The following is an 18,938-nucleotide window of genomic DNA, read 5'->3' as shown; positions in this document are numbered from 1 at the left end:
ATTTAAAAAATATTAAAATTGCTATTGATTAGTAGTAGTGCATAGTAAATTAATTATTTACAATAACAATAAACTAATGTAAATTATTTACTTCTTATTACTTTTTAAGCCTAAATTATTTACTATTAATCAAAGTAAATGTAATTATAGTAAATTAATGTAATTATGGTAAACTAAATTATTTTTAATTAAAAATAAATCACTTGTTGTTAATTAATGTAAAACCAGGTATGGACCAAGTAAACCAAATGGTCTAGATCCATGTGGATAGACTTAATAATTTTCCCAAATTATTTAATAATTATTTATTGAAATAATAATAATAATGCATTGTTATTTAAATAATTATCAAACAACTTCTGATTTCCTAAATTTTTTAATAATTATTTAGTTGGATAATAATAATGGATTATTATTTAAATAGTTTTTAAGAATACTTTTTCATTTATTAATTTCGAAAATTTTTAATTACTTATTTAAAAAAATAATTATGGATTATTAGTTAAAGAACTTTCCTAAATTATTTGATAATTGTTAACTATAATTATTGATTGTATAGAAATTAGTAAATTATGCTAATTAGTAATACCTTTTATCGATAAATTATTATTATTATAAAAAATAATAAAAATTTATTAAATTACAGTGATTAATGTAAATTACACTAAACATTGAAATTTTGAACATTTATTAATAACCAAAATTATTAAATAATGGGTTGTTTATTAATTTTTGGTAGATTACTAAATTATTTATTTTGAAGTAATGGATTATTTCTTTAATAATTATTTCATAATTTTTGGAAGAATATTTTCCAGAAATTTTTAATAATTTTCATAACTAATGGATTATTTAACAATAAACTTTTATTTAAGAATAGATTGTTTAACAACAATGGAAGATGCCATGAATATATATAGGAAACATCAAAATTCCCCTTATTCCCCTCTCTTTGCTTGAAATCACATCTATAGATATAAATATTGTTTAATATGGAAAACAAAATCTTAATAAATTATGGCCTTATTTTTATGGGAAAGTATAGAGAATGGAGAGGAATTAGAGATGAAAATGAAGGAGAGGATAAAACATATATTGAGCTAATTAAGGAGAAAATGTGTTAACTTATTATAGAAAGTGAGAAATGTAAGTTATGGGGGGATAGAGAACCCAATGGGAAGGGAGAGGAATGGAGAGAGAGGGTGTTGAGATGGCAAATTGAGAGTGGTGGGAAGGGAGAGAGAGAGAGAGAGAGAGAGTCAAGAAGAATGCAAGATTGGGGTAATGGAGCAAGAAGAAGCAAGGTGACTTGGAACATCTTGCTATATATATAGATAGATAGATATGAAATTAAATAAAGTTTATGATTAAGAAAGTTCTTAATTTACATTTATGTATATGAAGTTAAATAGTGATTACTTTATTTTCATTTTTTAGTTTTTTCTTTGTTTTTAAAGATGGTAAAATAGACTCGGTTTAAATACAAAATCCTATTATAATCCAAATTCAAGTGCAAACACCTAAATCTAATATAATTTAGGCTTCTTCATTTTTTTTCTTTTACTTTTTTGCGCATTGTGGAACTATAGCAATTGTCAGACTCTTCGAATTATTATTTAGGAAAAGTCCACCTTAGTACACTAAACTTTAGGGATATTGTTAAATTAGTACCCGAACTTTCAAATGTATCACTGCAATACCTAAAATTTCAAAAAGTATCAAGTTGGTCCCTATCATTAGCTGACCGTCAGTTATATGTTGAAAATATCAAAACTACCCTTCAAAAGAGGACATTGTTCATTGTCTTCTACCTTGAGATTGAACTGGTTATCTTCAAAGAAAAAACATGAAATATGATAGAGGAAAACAATAACTAAAAGCAAAGAAATAACTAGACAAAAATGTATTTCAGATCTAAAGGTAAAAGACAATGACTTCAATAGTTTAGAATCTCAAATACCTCAACTGGTTCACTCTCAAAGTAGAAGACAATGAACACTATCTTTTTTTGAAAGATAGTTTTGACATTTTCTGACAGGGACCAACTTGACTGACATAAAGTTCAGGCCAAAATTCAGGATATTAAATTGAAAATTTTCCTATAGCAACTGTCAGACCGCAAAAAGATAATCCGATTGTAATCGAAAGGCGGAAGAATCAGAAGTGTTCAAAAACAGAGAACAAATTGTTTTGTCATCGATTTAGCGTGGTGCGATAGTGCAACGCATGGGCCACGCACGAAAACCCCAGTAGCAAGCTACTGTAATGGACTTTCCCCCTAAAAAGAAATTAATTTAATATCATATGGGCCGATGGCCCACGTATCAGATATTAAACTGATAAGAACAGATGCTTTCATTCGTTTCTTTGATTGTCCTCAGGAATCCTCGCTTCCGCTTCAATTCTTTCCACCAGCCGATGTGGGAACTAAAGTTTAGTCAATAATGTCCCACACCACAACACAGTGATATTTATATACCTACCTGCCTGGCTGCCTCATTTCCCGGCGATCCATTGATCCAAAATCAACCCACACACTCCCAGTTTATCAACCGCCCTGGCCTAGCGGTCTGTTGCTCCCAGATCGACGTCTCTGGCTTTCTCTTGCCTGTTGAAAATACTTGTCTTGAGCTTTCTAAGGGTCCGTCTCGAGTATGCTTCAAAAAACCATCTGGGTCGGTATGTTCAGCTTTGATATGCTCCTCAAGGATCGACCACGATGATCAAAATTCAACAGGAAATATTAGGTCCATTGAATTTGTGAAGCCTTTTAACTTATTCACTGCATTTGGAAGTTCGAACCATCGAACTTGTATAATTGAGCATCCACAAAATGGACCATTGTATGTATTTCTGAAACAAATACCAAATGAGGGATATGAAACGGCACGGCTATTAGGTCCATGATCCATCGTATTTCATGCTCTCAAGGACGATTGTATGCATTTTTGTTTATGCGCCAGAAAAGAAAAATCAGGACGCGCCAGGCCTATGTTAAGCAGGTCTTGTTTATATTGTGATGATGCACAATCTGGTGACTTCGTGCTGGATGGCAATTCGGACATCAATCTGCTTATGTCGTCAATCAAACCGCAAGAAAACATAAAGAACCCTGGGTGTTTTATTTTATGTGGGTACTTCGATGCTTAAGTTAACGAAGAGTGTAGTTGTGAGCTTAAGAGCCTTGTAAGTAAGAGAGCTAAAAAGCTAAATCACATGTACCATTTGAGGTTGGTAGTGATGCCCTTATATAGGCAAACTGTCATAGGCCCCATGAAACATGTTCGAGATCTCTGGCCCATGTTACCTGGAGTCCGTTTTGCACCCGAAGATGGACTTCGTTGAGCTGATAAGGCTTATCGAGTTCGTCCGATCTAGGTGGAATAAGGATAAGGCTCGCTGACACGAGGTGCGATCTCGGAAAGGTCGAATACAGTTGGCTAGCTTCGAGAAGTGGGCTACGTGGCATCTCGGTAGGCCGGGACACCACAAGCTGCTCAGATTTTGGTCTTGGCTGAGGTACCTGAGATGCCCGAGCTGAACTGGCCAGCTATGGTGTTGGAAAGTGCTGAATTGTCACCTAGTCATCAGGTCATTCCACATGTCAGCATGCTAACAAGTCGGGCCAAATTACCCCTATCAATTCAATTGGCTTTGACTCAAAAGTTAAACACTAAACACACATGTATATGCCCTGCTTACCCTGATATGAATTTTAACTTTTTATTGATAATTACCTAAAAAAACTCCACCCAAAGTTATTGTGATAGACATACAAAGTTATGACAAGTAGGGTGGATACAAAGATGTGAGATTTTTACGAATTTTTCGAGCTTTGCTAGTAAAAAGCTAGCACAATTTAATTCACTCTAAATCGAGTCAAGTTCAAGTCCAATATATATATACTCACTTGCTAATCGAGTTGAATTGGAGCCTAATAAAACTCGGTTCGAAGAAAATTGGCTAGCTTCCAGAAATGGGCTATGTGGCATCTCAGCAGGTCAAGACACCACAAACTGCTCGGGCTTCATTCTTCGTCGAGGTACCCAAGCTGACCTTGCCAGGTAAGGTGTTGAAAAGTGTTGAATTGTCACCTAGTCATCAGGTCATTCCATGTGTTAGCGTGCTAACAAGTCGGGCCAAATTACCCTTCATCATATTGCAAAGAGATCTATCAATTCAAATGGCTTTAACTCAAAAGTTAAACACTAAACACACCTGTATATAAGCCCTGCTTACCCTGATATGAATTTTAACTTTTTATTGATAATTACCTAAAAAAACTCCACCCAAAGTTATTGTGATAAACATACAAAGTTATTACAAGTAGGGTGGATACAAATATGTGAGATTTTTACGAGTTTTTCGAGCTCACTAGTAAAAAGCTAGCACAATTTAATTCACTCCAAATCGAGCTTTGAGTCAAGTTCAAGTCCAATATATATTTATATTTATATATACACTCATTTGCTAAACAAGCCGAATTGGAGCCCAAATAAAACTCGGTTCGGAGACAACTGGCTAGCTTCCAGAAATGGGCTATGTTGCATCTCGACAGGTCGGGACACCACAAGTTGCTCAAACTTCGATCTTGGCCGAAGTACCCGAACTGACCTTGCCAGCTAAGGTGTTGGAAAGTGCTGAATTGTCACCTAGTCTTTAGGTCGTTCCACATGTCAACATGCTAACAAGTCAGGCCAAATTACCCTGCATCATATTGCAAAGGGATCCATCAATTCAATTGGCTTTGACTCAAAAGTTAAACACTAAACACGCATGTATATAAGCCCTTCTTACCCTGATATAAATTTTAACTTTTTATTGATAATTAACTAAAAAAGCACCACCCAAAGCTATTGTGATAGACATACAAAGTTATTACAAGTAGGGTGAATACAAAGACGTGAGGTTTTTACAAGTTTTTCGAGCTCTGCTAGTAAAAAGCTAGCACAATTTAATTCACCCAAAATCGAGCTTTGAGTCAAGTTGGAGCCCAATAAAACTCGACTCATGAGACCCACAAGCTTAATAGAGTTTTTACATAGGCACAAATATATAATTGTTAATTTTTTATATTTATAAGAAGTTTGGCTCATAGTCGAGATCAAGATGAGCCGAGCTCAAACTTACAAGCTTTGGAGTTAAGGCAAATTTGAGCTCAAATCAAGCTCGAGCCTTAGTTTTTTGGTGAACTGAGTTCAAATAACCAAATATCTTTCCTATTTTCTTTTATTTTAAAAATATAACAAAGTAATTACTGTTTATCTTGATTAGATTGATAAAGTTGCAAATTATTAGAGAGAGAGAGAGAGAGACATTTGGGTTTTCCAACGCCTCTTATTTTAACGCATGTTATTATCACGTTCAAAAAAGACATTTAAGAGAGAGAGAGAGAGAGAAAGAGTAGTAATAATAATTATTGTATTGACTGTATTTATTAAAAATAATGTATTTATTCATTAATAGTATTTTTAAATAATTATCATTATTTATTAAAAATAATATTAAATAATGTACTTATTAATTAATATAATGTAAATTATAATTTATTAAAATTACAATATTTATTAAATAATTGTAATTAAATAATTATGTTATTTTATTAGTTAACAATATTAACTATACTTTTAATTAATATAATATTTTTAATAATTACTATATTATTAATTAATTAAAACTATTTATTAAAATATTGTATTTTTTATTAACAGTATTTTTAATAATTATAGTACTAAATAATTAACCATATTTTATAGTATTTTCAATAATTGCAGTATTATTAATTATAGTGTTTATTGAAATATTGTTTTTATTAAAAATTTTAATATTTTCATTAATTCATCAGTTAGCGATTTTTTTAATTGTTAATTAATGTATGTTATAATTTAAATATTATTTAAATTATATTTGAGACTACAAGTAATATAATTAAATTTTAAACGGTAATTAAAAGTAATTATATTTAAATTAACCAAGAAAATAACCAAAAATAAAGTACCAATAATTTTGTCATAATTACAAAAAATTATCCAAGAAGTTGCCAAAAAATGGATTAACATGATTTCCAATAAATATGATAAATTACCAAAATTTAAAAAATATAACCATTAAAATTACTTTTGAAACTATGCACTAATTATCAATAATCTTCAAGAAGTAAATTTAATTAGCTCATAGAGTATTTAAAATACATTTGTTTTTCGTATATATTATAAATTATATAATTTAAACATTATAGTCCTTGTCTATGATGATATTAGTTCATAGTGTTACAATGGAAATAGAAAAAATGTATTTAATATTATGTATTTCCATTATTTCACTTCCACTCAACAAAGCCCGTGCGTCGCACGGGTCCCCACTAGTAGATGTAAATAAAAATAGGAAAAATAAGAAAAATAAGAGCATAAAACTCACCACCGAAAGAGGCTGTCACCAGCTAATTGTGTCTGCCTTTTTCTCAAACATAGATTTGGGAGAAAATGGTAGAAAATGGGTTTAAACCCACCATAGCAAAATTGTAGTCCAAAATGGTGAGGAAAAAAAAAAGAGGGGATTTCACTTACATGAACTGTGAAATCCTCCTAGGTTGATTGCGCCTCCACCTGGGTTCTTCACCTTCAACTTTAGTTCACATGAATGTAGAAGGCGATAGCTATAGAGAGGGGCAATGTGAGTATATCAATTTTTTGGGGGATAATTCTGTCCACCGAATAAACACTTATTCTATAAGCATTTAAAATAAATTTGCCTAAAACTGCTTATTTTTTAAAGCACTTAGCCATTTATTTTGAAACGGCGGTTTAAACCGGCGGTCTTAAAGACCGTCGCTACAGTGACAACAAAGGTGGTGTTCATCCCATGACCGCCACCTACAAAACTAAAATAGCTAAAAATAAAAAATCATGCAGCCGTCTTTGGAAATTGACACGGCAATTTCTTATTCTGAACCGGAGAGAGAGAGAGAAAGAAGTTGAAACCAAAAACTCACAAGACTCCCGCGCTCTCCCGCATTCCATAGAAGAAAAATTTTGTAGACAACTCCACCGAGAAGCAGAGATCAATCGAATTCAAGGGAAAACTCCTTACCATCTCGTTGATCGACTAAGAATGCAAAATTGATTGACCAAGGAATCAACGGAATACCAGCGTTGCACGACTTTCCATTCTAGCATTATTCGTTTGAGTAGGCTCCACGGGGGCATGAATCAATCAAGTGAGGGATGGAAAGATTTGTCTCCATCGAAGGCTCCCATACCAGCATCGATCCTGTGAAGAAAGGAGATAGATGGGAACGAAAGACACACGTTGAGGAAACATGGTTTTTATTGGGGGCAAGAGAGTCTAAGAGACTAAAGAAGTAGCAACCAAACCCTGGTTTCGTTCATGGAAATATTTGTTGGTTCTTAAGAATTTTGGAGAGAGAATGTTCATGGTGGATGGGCCACAATTATCATCCTACTCTCTATCGTCATCTTGCTAGGTCATTTGCCAAGCGTTTCAGATCCTTATCGGCTCCATAAAATGCAAAAACGACTGGTTCCCCTTCTATAAATCAGCCAATCAAGTAATTTTATTCCTTTCAATTCTCTTTAATGGGATGTTCTCTTTTAATTATTAAACCTTGAGTTCACTTGATCTTATGATATTCCTCTGGCTTCCATTCTTCATTGTCGTAAGCTCCGCTATGTAGGCTCTGTTAAGTGTTCTACGTTGTGTCTCAAATCACTTGAGACTTCAAAAAGAAATGAAAAAGCTGAGGACGTTGCTTCAGTTGTTGCTATTAACACTAACAAATGGAGGCCTATAGATGGTGCTTCTAGATGGTCAGGTAGGTGCACTACATGGTGGCTTCTCTTGTTACTGTTCAACTTTTTATCAGGCTTTCAAGCTCCCGAATCACTGGGGTCAAAGCTCAAGCGAGAAGGGTTGAAAGCATTGCATCCCGTCATGTTGGTGCTCGGTATTTTTATTGGCGGTTTAAAGCTCTAGGAAGGCAAACCCCATGCGGATCTCTGTTCCATAAGTGACTTTGGAGTAGTAGCTTTACAAAAAACTTCAGTAGGTTTGGATTTCTACTCTGTATACCATCATTTCTATATCAATTTTCAATTGCTTGGATGCTCATTTCTGATTTCTAAATTGAGTTCTTGTAATTATGCCATTGTGTTGGTTGGAGCATTTGCTTCTAGATAGTGAGACAGGGCTGGACCCACTAGGCGTCTAGGTTTGTCCTGTTATTGGGTTGGCTGCGGTGGACTATTTTGCTTCTGGGTACTTTGTTTGGGCTACCCTAGTCGAGAATCTAACGAAAATTGGATACAGGGGGAAGAATTTGCACATGGCTACTTATGATTGGAGGTTCTCTTTTCAAAATACAAAGTTTGTTTAGTTTCTCCTACTTCTTCTATCTCTAAAAATTCAAGCTTTGCATTCATTTCATTAACTTTGTATGGCTAATTTCATTAACGTTGAAGCACTGGCTCCTATGGGTGGAGATGGTGGTGATGGTGTGCTAAACACATCAAAGCAATCATGAGCATTTGTCTGCTGTTTCTTGGTGTTCCAAAGTCAATTAGTAGCATACTCTTTGCTAAGAATAAAGGCATTGCTTTTGCCAGGTTAGTTTTCTTTGTTCTAGTACTACTTGGCATGTGGTAACCAGTTAGATTCGTGTTGAATTGTTGATACCAAATTGAACTCTTAGAAATTTAGCACTTATTTGTCAAAATAGAGACACTACTTTAACTACATGAGTTGAATTTTATAAAGAAACCACTTTTTTAGTTTCACTTTAGCTATGTTTTTCTTTGTTGGAATTGACTTAGAAATATTTTGCCAACTTTTACAGCACCTTTTGTTTCTCTAATGAATCTCAATCTGCAACATAAAATAATATTTTTCTTTCAATCCTGAAGGTCTTGTACGATTACGAAGACAAAATCAACCAGGTTAAGGGCTTCAAGGTGGTCCACACAATCACACAATTGCTGGGTTAGCAGTTGCATTAAAGTAGGTTTTGTATTAATAAATAATTTTTCTCCTATTTGGAAGTGTACGGTTAATAAAGATTCACTTTTCTTATTTTATTCTTTAATGTTCTATTTTCCTGTTTTTAAATATCTAAATTACGAGTTTATTTTCTATGCAATCCTCCTGATAAGTCAAATCAGATCATGTTAATCAAAGACATTGTTCTCGCAATAGACCAACTCACAGTTCAATTTTTAGCTAAATTTGAAATATGAAATGTTTAGGTGTTGTTTGGAGGTCTCTTCAGCCTTTTAAAACTTATAGGTTGTTGACAGCCTAGAAAAAATGGTTTTCAATAGGCTACTGGGTCACCTTAGTCCATTGGAGTGTGTTTATGTTAAGTAGGTTATTTCTGTAGCCATTCTTGATTAATATAGGTTAGTGTTATTCTTTCCCTCTTACTTGTTCTGAAAGGGAGTCATTAAGAGATTAGGATAATAATAGAAGTTAATCATATATTTGGAACAAGATTGACAATATTATGAGACATCATTATGCAAATCCTTTCACATTATTTATGATTTAAGAACAAATTAGATTAAAGTTTTCTTATATATCTATATGTCGTTTTAGTTAGTCATTTGTGTAGATTCATCTACTACAATCATTTACATGGATGTAGGCCACAACTCCAGAGTACAAAGCCTATCAAGAACAAGTTCTTAGAAATTGTTCAAAATTTGCGAAGGTATAGCTGACTAGAATTTTCCATCATTTGCATAAGATAAATATTCCTGCCCCCATGGTGATCCATTTTGGTTATTCTTTTGTTTCAACTTGACATATTCTAAGTGCTACTTGGTGTTCGATTATTATATAATAGGTTTAGTGAACTTCTTTAGTACACAAATTTTGCAGAGCTTGGTAGAGAAGTGCTATGAGCTTGTCTCTGGTGGAACTGAAAACCATTTGGTTTTGGTAAATCTCAAAAACAAAGTAAGCAGGCAATTCATTCTTCCTTTTATCTTTTTATGATTTAGTTCTTTAGATTTTACTTTTTCTTCTTCAAGCAACATTATGATTGGCACTTGATTAACTAGTAAACTTTGGGTAAATTCTTCTACTATAGAACCTTGATATCTGGTCAATTTATAGTTTCAGCACAATACTAGATATGCATTTAGTTCAATATCTATAATAGAAATTATATTATTTTTAGCATAAAATGAGAATGCATGAGCACCACAGGACTTCTGTTCTACAGGGTATTGATGTCTCTAGAGTTGAAAAGGTATTGGAATTAGTGCATATTGTAGCCAACAAGAACACTATTCCTGGGAATGTGTCTATCATGGTTCTTAGCGGCATCAGGATGGATAAACTGTCCTTTCTTAATTGAATTGAACTTTCTTGATCCATGCATAATTCATCTTGATGAGCCTCCATCTATGGTGATTTAGGAACCCTAGCCCTCACATCAAAGGGATTTGTTGAAGAGGATTTTGCAAAAGTAGTTAATTTCTTTGACACTGCTGTGAAGTTGGACTTGAAAATAAAGACTGAAACCAAAGGGTCCTAATTTACAAGCCTAGATTTCTTTGTAAATGTTGAGTGTACTTCATTGAACCCATGTGGCCTTCCATGGATGATTGCTAATGTGAGATGCACTCTGTTATGGATTTTCTTGATCAGGGACAAAATTGAAGGACTTTTTAGGTACAGTCCAAACAAGTGCTGGCATCCGATTTTTGAAGATTTGCACACAATGACACACATCATAAATAACTATTAGGGGAACGAACAATAGAAAAGAAGCAAACTATTGCCACCAAACAACCACTTACAAGGCCGCATAAGCTCATGTGGATTCTCTGTTGTTGACCGATGATCAAACAGGGTATAATCAATATGTAGAACAAGTAGTTTCTTGTCCTTCCGGCATGGATTGAGAAGTTCAATCTATTGGGGACACATCCAATGGTCAAATATAAGCAAAGTATGACAAAGTCATGCCTAGGTAGCATCAAACATTATCCATTTGCTCTACATCCTCCTATTCATGCCATGCCAAGTATCATGTGGTGTATTATTTATCTTGTGCCATGATTGTGTTCATTTGAGGCTTCATTTGCACTAATAGTAATAAAACTACTATGATGTTTCTGTACTTTGCTTGTAGGTAGTGATGGCTTGTAGTGATGATGGCAGCACTGTATAAGTGAGATTCTAATGAAATGACGATGACCCTTCTTGTGATGCAACACATTATTTGAGGAAGAAAGTTTCATTTCTTTAAAGAGTCTTGCTTCACTGCTACAACAAAATTTCAGTTTTACTGAACAAGGTATAATCAGCAATGGACACACATGGTCATGTTCTTCATTTCTTTTTACTTTCCCCTCTTTTCATACTTCTTGGAAATGTTTGTTGATCTCTTGGAACAAATTTGGTAATTTCACTGTTTTAGAATTTTAGTATGTGGGTCAGTTCTCCATGAGCATTTTTTTGATATAATTAATTGTATCTTTCCATGATTTGTTATTGAATAAAGATAAACACACAATCAGACAGCCACTAAGAGAAATTTTGAGCTTATAAAGGGAGTTTGGGGTGTAATTTAGATGGGTATCTTTTTGCAATTTGTAATCCTTGAGCCAATAGCATAGGTCATTAACTCATCACCTTGGCTTTTACTGCATCAGGATTGTTTATGTTAGTTTATCCATTACAGAACACCTTCTCTGTGAAATATGTTAAACAATACATATGCTCAATAGAGCAGCGTATGGCAGACTGATTGTAACACATGCAGCTTGTCTTTCTGAATCTGTGACTTGAAATTGTTTTGATTTATTTGGGTGTTCATTGTCTTCTTTCTTTGACTTGCTTCTAGCAAACCCTTTTGATTGTGGAACTCAAGATCATAACAAATTCATAATATCCATTCGTGCAACAGGTTAGACACAACTATTTCAAGAACACTAAAACAAGAAGGGAATGAAGGAAGTCGTCTTTTCAAGATTATGGCCAATTCCTTCTCAAAGAGGTGGTAGAATGGCAAGAATAGAAATTTTCAATACCTCATGCATCTCAACACTCTAGTAGGACGTGGATATAGTGACCTTACTCAGTATCCAGTGTTCCCATGGATTCTTGCATACTATGAGGTGGTAAAACTCTGAATTTGGATGATCCCAACACATTGTGTAAGCTTGACAAGCCAATGGGGTGCCAAACAACATAGGGGGAAGAAGAATTTAAGAAAATGTTGCAATAACACATATCTATCATGTTACCATTTTTTTCTTTTTATGTGATTTTATTTTTTTATTTCTCATATGTGACCAAATTTTCTATATGGTTAAATAAGTTGACCATCCTTGCTTCACTAGCATGGTGCTAATATCATCTTCCATTCAAAGAGATCTATGCAACCACCCTGATGTTCTTATTTTATTTCATTTTTTGTCTTCTCTTGTTATATCAGATATGAGAGTTGGGATGACTCAGATATTCCGAAGTTTCACTATGGTTCGTTCACATTATTCTAGTGCAGGAATTGTACTATTTTATCTTTTACGCCTTCCACCATTCAGTACAGAGAATCTGAAGTTGCAAGGAGGCCAATTTGACCATGTCGATCGCCTTTTCAATAGTGTAAAAGATACATGGTTAAGTGCAACAGGGAAGGGTAATACATCAAATGTGAAAGACAGGGATACCAAGTGTTGTTTGGGCCTTCATGGAGCCTTACGCACAAATTTTAAATGTCTTGTACTTTTTTTATATGTCAATTGTATATTGTATTTAAGCAATTTGTTTTGGATATTATAATAATTAATATTTAATTAAAAGTTTTTTATTTTTATTTGCATTTTTATTTAAATTAAATTTTAGGTATTACCTACCATGATATTTGTATTAAACAGGTACCAAAAAAACGTTGAAATCAAATTGATATAAATAATAAAAAATAAAAAAAGGCAACGGTCATAGGAGATCTAAGCCGGCAGTCCAAACTACCACCAAAAAGACGAGAAAAAACATTTTAACCAGTCTAAGGCGGCGATCAAAGGAGACCTATGCCAGCGGTCCAAACCGCCACAAAAAAAAAAAATGAAGGAGACATTTTAATTGGCCTTAGGTGGCGGTCATAAGAGATCTAAGCCGGCGGTCTAGACCACCACCTTAAAACGGAAGAAACATTTTAACTGGCCTAAGGCAGCGGTCTAAGGAGATCTAAGCCGGCGGTCAAAACCGCCGCCTTATTAACACTAACCCGACGGCTTCGATAGACCGCCGCTTTAGAACAATTTGAACCACCCTCGACCAACCATAAAAAACGGCAGTCATTTTAACCTAACCCGGTGGCCCTGATCACCGCCTTAGACCTAAGCCGGCGGTCATAGGAATAAATACTTACTATGTGGTCTCACCACTTATTTAATTTGCATGGTTAAATAAGTACTTAGTCTCTAGTGTCTGTATCTTAAGTGGGTTGGTATTATATTAGTTGTTAGTCTTTTGTAGCCGGTGATTTGTATTCCTTTTCTCTTCCTTTGAAGTTCCATGTTACCAAAGAAAAATGAAAACCCAATTATAATACAAAATACCTATAAATAGTTGATTTGCATGGTTATTATTTAGAAATTAAAGCAGGTTCCTCTTGCCTTTCACAGATTGGAAACTCGAAAAAACTTGTCACATGGGCAGAATAAAACTCTAATATTTGTCGCATGAACAGTAAATTAGGTTTGATTTGCAATTGAATAGCCCACTTTATCTAAAAGAATGTGATCCCTCATCCAACACCAATATCTTGTCTTTAAAGCCTTCACCCTATATTTGAGTGAGACCCACACCATCAGTTAGGTTACATATTGATGTAGGCGCATTCGGCTGGCAAATAAGGGGCTGACGTGTGTCGGTCAGCGGCACCAGCAAAGGCCCATTGTGGGGCGCGTGAGGTTGTTCTGTGTGGATCAGGTAGGCCTAGTCATGGGGCGCCATGTGGCTCCCCCAGATTATCACGCTTAGCCCTCGTACGACTTGCATCTGGGCCAGTCGAGCCCAACTACCCCGAGGCAGTTCTGATTATAAATACAAGACACTTCCTACAAGGTAAAGGATTTGGAAGCTTTGAGACTCTTGGTATTCTTCTTACTGAGGACTTTGTGCTCACTAGTGACCTCGTCTGGGTGCTTCTGCATCAGACTTCCTACTTGCCTCATGCATACACTAACTTGATTGTTGGAATCCTTACCTCGGGTCTTTACCCAAGGCCTCTAACACTTCCTTCCTTGCAAAGCAAACTCTTCGGGCTCGTTCGGATCCCTCCTATGCACGGACAAGTAGCTTTACTTCAACACCACCTCTTCCGAGACCATCCACCTCGGCCACTGGTCCTTGGCCTCTTCCATATCCAAGAAGGTGATCGGCGTCAGCCTCGACACACCCCACCGATCCCCAAGAAGCCCTCGGCTTCGGCCCCCTCATGAAGTAGTCGGAGCCCCAAAGCCCTTGGTTCAGCCCCGGATCTCAAGAGTGAAATTACTGTGTTGCGCTCAGCCAATCCGAGCGACAACACATATATTAGGCCAATCTCAGTTCGGGGCATATTCCTTTTTTGTCTTGGCAATACAAATATCGTATTATCAAATTTAACTTTTATTCCAATACAAAAATTTATTTTATATATTATATATTATAAAAAGGTATAGATGCTTGTGTGAAAAAACTGTTGGAAGCATTGTAGATGGTCGCAACATGCATGATCATACTTCCCGAGCGAACAAGGACCAACAAAAGCGTTTGCCAATCAAAGCATCTTCCTCGCCCACGCAGTTAGGTATAGACAAACAAAACCATAATAAAAGCAAAAGAAAGGGGGAATTGGGAATCCTCGATTTTCAGTGCTGTCGTTATTTACTTTCTCAGCAACAAATGTTAAACAATAATATCATCTTAACATTGGAAGGTGGGGAAGTTCTATTTCACTATTTCACTACGGGAGATATTATAGATATGTTGCCACGCTCTAGCTCATGTGGTCATCCATTGCTTTAACAACAACATGTGGATACTCATAAAAAAAATGACGTGGATTCATTCATGCAGGGAAAAATAAGGTGGACTGAGGACAAGAATAATAAAAGAGGACATGATAGGGCTTTTGATCAATTTATATGGCTAAGAATGCTTATTGTGCCATGGCTGTAGAAGCATCTCTCTGCTCTTGGAAACAAGCTCACTGCTCCAGTCGAAATCAATTTTTTGGGTTCCAATTAATTTTCCAATGCATCGATATCAGCACTATGTGGTACTTTCTTCTTATTCTTGTTTAAGATTTTTTCCAAGGTAGATATTAACCCTCTTGCTGGTTTTTGCTAGTTTTATTAACTTTAACCTTTTCAATTCCTAAAACTCATTGCTCTTGTTCTCTTTCACTCCCATCTTTATTTTTGGCGTGGATTCAAGTTGAGTCGAGCCAAATATTTGATTATTTGAACTCAGCTTGTTGAAATAGTCTTAGGCTTAAGATCAGGCTCGGGCTCGATTTAAGTTGGAGACTTGAGCTTGAGTTTGAGCTCGGCTTGGTTCAAAGCTTGCAAGTTTGAATTTGGTTCGGCTCGAGCTCAATTTCAAGCCAAACTTTTCCTAAAAAATAAAAATCATACATATAAAAATATTTTTTTATTTTACATACAACAAAATAAGAATTACAAAAATTATTTATTTATATATACATATATATAATAAACAACATACATGTAAAAATTGTTTTTATTTTACATACAAAAAATAAGAATTACAAAAATTACTTACTATTATACATAAAAATAAAAATATTATTATATATATAACAAAAATTATATATATATATATATATATTTGTTATATATGTATGTAAATAAATTATTTATTTATTATACTAGGCTCGCAAATTGAGCTTCACTGAGCTTGAACTCAACTCGATTAGCAAACGAGCCTATGCATCCAACTCGATCTCGGTTTAAACCAAGTCGAGCCGAGCTTGAATAGCTCGTGGCCACCCCTATCTCCTTCTTCTCTCTCTCTCTCTCTCTCTCTCAAAATGAATCGTCAATGCTTTCAACTTTCAAGTAATTGTTGTACTAAAATTAGAGGAAAATGCTTGGCTCCTACCATATTAGAGGACATGCATGCGTCCTATCACAATCATTTTACACACTACTTTAGTCCAGATTTGCTCCTCACAACATGTCCTTGTGGCACACACATCGCTAGCATCTCCTATACTTGTATTTATTATTCATGGGAAAATGTTCCCAATTCATAGTGAGATGTGGCTGTAAAGTCTGCGTGAGGAGCAGATCTCAATTCCTAATTTTAAGGTTTAGGGTTTAGAGTTAGAGATTTTAGGGTTTTAGGGTTTAAGATTTAGGGGATTAGGGTTTAGGTTTTAAAGGTTTAAATTTTAGATTTTAGGGTTTAGGGTTTAAATTTAAAATTCAGGATGTGGTAGGGCGCATGTCCTCCAACATGACAAGTGTTAGACCCTTAACATACTGGCACGGCAATGGCACAAAAAATTGACCCCCGTGACAGTAGGAGCCAAGTATTTTCCAAAGTTGGACAGATCAACTTGTCAGTTGGTTAAGTTTTCGCATCTATTTAGCTCTTGACCATTTACTTGCAAAAGAATGTTGATTAAGTCAACAATCTGATGATCCAAGTTGAATTGTCGAACCATTTAACCTACTCAACAGGTTATAAGTTGGATATTATTATTATTATTATTATTATTATTATTATTATTATTATTATTATTATTATTATTATTTATAATTTTAACCATTTCCATTATTAACAACAACAATGCTCACCTTTACACTTTTTTTGTTTGATGTGAACTTATGATAAATATATCTGCTACTATAAAGCATATACTTGACTTGATTTTGGTGCAAGTGATCATAAAAGTTAAAATTGATAACATATTGTTAACTTGTATTTTTACCTTTATTTATACATGTACATAGCACATGTCCTTACACTAGTAATAAGAGAAGCATGCCCATTTTTTACAATGTAATTCCTTTTGTATTTCTCTATATTTCCTTCAATTTTAATGAATTCATATTTTTATTATTTGATTTATAATATCATGGGTTGACCCATTTCACCCGGACAATCAAACCATTAACCCACCACGCAGAGGGTAAAACATTTCTTCTAAGTATTATTTCATTATGTGAAAAGTATACCTTAGGCCATCCTTTTAGCTCCAACTCCACCACTTTAGGCTGCTCACTTTAAATATGCAAGGAAATGTCATATTTTAAAATTCAATTATAATTTCATTTTAGGGCAAAATATTATGTGCTACTATGTAGCATAAATTTATGGAATAAGGAAAATTTTGTGCATAGATTGTTTTGAAAAAAAAAACATATAGAGTAAAAGTTCATGGGATATGGGTGATTTATTTACAAGTTGAAGAGATTACAAGAGCCAGAATAATAAAAACAACTTGGATGTGGAACAATAAGAAATTATTTTAAGCACCCATAATTTAACAATGGACATGGCATTTAAGAAAAAAGAAGAGCAAAATACGATACATGTAACTAATTCCATATGGTTTGGAAGACTCGAATGATGATGATAGGAGTCTATTAAGACATGCATGTATGTAATATGTAATATTTAATGCTATAAAATACATTTCAATATAAGGTAACATATATTTTGATAATGTATTTTTAAATCCTTGGACAAACCTATGTAAGTTTTTTCTTAACAAAATACTTACATATTTAAGTCAATTGTTTCTGAAAGATTGGCCTAATTTTTCCAATGGTATCATACTAATGGGATTGAATGGGCTGGAGACAAAATTAAGCACATCAGGGTAGGGAACAACCTATCACGAATGAACACGCCAATATAGTTAGGGATGTCAATGGGAATGGGTCTGGTTCAGTATGAGATTGCCTCATTTCAAGCCGGCCCAATGCAGCATCAATGTAAACCTGACCTGACCCGACCAAATGGAGAGGGGACATCCATGCATCATATATGGTACACATGTACTCAGTTGACAATAGATAAACTAAAATTTCAAAGCTACAGTGTCAATGGGTTGGGTCCACCAAAATTCAATGCAAAGCCCAATTAAGACCAATTCATCGTTAACCTGATAGGGTCGGGTCAATGCGGGTTTAATTATTAGAGTAAAATATAAAAACCTCCCATATAAAGTTTTTGGCAATCATTATAACCTTCCCTGAGGTTTTACTTTAAAAAAAACATCCCTTGTATTCTTTGTAGTTTCAAAAAAAATCTAATGCGTTAAGGCTAACATTTTCCATCAAGTACTATAAAAAGTGAGGTAATTACAGGTTTTTCAAACCTACAGGTGAGGTTTTTGTGAAAATGGCATCTCAAATAAAGTTTTATGAAGAGTGGTCTTTCAAGATTAGTCATTGTGTGTCACCACCTCCCACCTACGGGGTTTTACTGTTTAGTTGTCGATAGTTGGCATTTTATATCTCTACAGAGAATTCAATTTCATCGGGTCCATGTTGGCAACAATGAGGTAGTTGTCTGGAGCAAGGTTTAGCTGAACATTTTGACTGTTCAGTGAGCTGTGGAACCAATGATAAGTTTCCATATCAGTAATAAAATACATGGGCCTGCACCTTTTATAGTGGGGCCCATGAATTACTGGCGTGGAACCTCATCATTGGTTCCACAGCCTGCTGAACAGCCAAAGCATTCAGTTAATCCAACATGCAAGTGGCTGCTTATGTGACAAGGAATTTTATTACCTTAGACAATTGATATATATTTGGGAGTGTTTATGTTAAAAATAAGTGCTTGGCTTATTTGTATTTGGCACTCAAGTAATTATTTTTAAAAACAATAACTTATTTCATATTGGGTGTTTGTGGTCTTTTTCTCTAATCAGCGCTTGTGACTAT

At 34.5% G+C, this 18,938-nt stretch overlaps 1 non-coding gene across 1 annotated transcript; it reads right to left on the bottom strand.

Moving 5' to 3' along the window:
- Positions 1 to 2,197: 2,197 nt before the first annotated feature.
- Positions 2,198 to 2,385, bottom strand: LOC148791217 (U2 spliceosomal RNA). The gene has a single exon (XR_016076828.1). It is a non-coding gene; the product is annotated as a U2 spliceosomal RNA (small nuclear RNA).
- Positions 2,386 to 18,938: the final 16,553 nt, after the last annotated feature.

Source organism: Nelumbo nucifera, chromosome 5 (genome assembly GCF_055504915.1).
Source record: "Nelumbo nucifera cultivar China Antique chromosome 5, China Antique-T2T, whole genome shotgun sequence".
Taxonomy (NCBI): Eukaryota; Viridiplantae; Streptophyta; class Magnoliopsida; order Proteales; family Nelumbonaceae; genus Nelumbo; species Nelumbo nucifera.
The sequence above is the reverse complement of the archived record's forward strand: the minus strand, read 5'-3'. Positions and strand labels throughout refer to the sequence as shown.